The sequence below is a fragment of the Schistocerca americana genome, chromosome 2, assembly GCF_021461395.2.
Source record: "Schistocerca americana isolate TAMUIC-IGC-003095 chromosome 2, iqSchAmer2.1, whole genome shotgun sequence".
Taxonomy (NCBI): Eukaryota; Metazoa; Arthropoda; class Insecta; order Orthoptera; family Acrididae; genus Schistocerca; species Schistocerca americana.
Window position 1 is genome coordinate 498,482,436 of NC_060120.1, and position 1,194 is coordinate 498,483,629.

A 1,194-nucleotide genomic window follows, 5' to 3' on the forward strand; every position below is an offset into this window, starting at 1 on the left:
TGGATGCATGAGCTTTTAAGCTGACCAATAATTCTCACACTTGTCAGCTCTCGAGGTCTTCGGAATTGTATGGATGATATTTTTCCGAAAGTCAGATGGTACGTCGCCAGACTCTCGCATTCTACACACCAACGTGAAAAGTCGATTTGTTGCCACTTCCCCCAATAATTTAGAAATTCTGATGGAATGTTATCTATCACTTCCGCCTTATTTGATCTTAAGGCCTACAGAGCTCTCTTGAATTCTCATTCTAATACTGGATTCACCATCTCTTCTAAATCGACTCTCGTTTTTTCTTCTATCATATGAAACAAATCTTCCCCCTCATAGAGGCCGTCAATTTAATCTCTCCACCTATAAGCTCTCTCCTTCACTTTTAACAATGGAATTCCTGTTACACTCTTTATTTAACAGCCCTTGCTTTTAATTTCACGGAATGTTGTTTTGACTTTCCTATATACTGAGTCAGTTCTTCACACGACCATTACTGTGATGTAAGTAGTGTGTGACTGCTGAAATAAAATCCAGTCTAAGCTTTGTCTTTATCATTCCAGATTGAGACCTGGTGGCAACCTTGGTATCAAATTAGATCCTGCTCCTGTTTTACTTTCTATATGCAGTGTGTTGGGTGCATCCATTTTGGGACAGGGCACTAGAGATGAAGTTATAGCTTAGCGACTGTTGTGCTGGAGCATTAGAAAGCATTTGTCGGCCCGCTGGATTCCGCAGGTTACGAAATTGGCACATACTCGTAGCACAATATAGCTACAGCATTTCGATCACTTAGCACCTATGGTGGAGTAAGTGGTTTTCGCAGCATCATTAGTAACAGTAATATTTTGCTTTATTTTGAAGTATAATAGGCAACGGCCTTATCGCAGTGGATACACCGGTTCCCGTCAGATCACCGAAGTTAAGCGCTGTTGGGCGTGGCCGGCACTTTGATGGGTGACCATCCGGGCCGCCATACGCTGTTGCTGTTTTTCGGCGTGCACTCAGCCTCAAAAAAATGGTTCAAATGGCTCTGAGCACAATGGGACTTAACATCTGTGGTCATCAGTCCCCTAGAACTTAGAACTACTTAAACCTAACTAACCTAAGGACATCACACACATCCACGCCCGAGGCAGGATTGGAACCTGCGACCGCAGTAGTCGCGCAGTTCCGGACTGAGCGCCTGAACCGCTAGACCAC

The 1,194-nt window shown here is 44.0% G+C and overlaps 1 pseudogene; it reads left to right on the forward strand.

The window, feature by feature from the left end:
* Positions 1-862: 862 nt before the first annotated feature.
* Positions 863-980, forward strand: LOC124596761 (annotated as a pseudogene).
* The last annotated feature ends 214 nt before the right edge of the window (positions 981-1,194 follow it).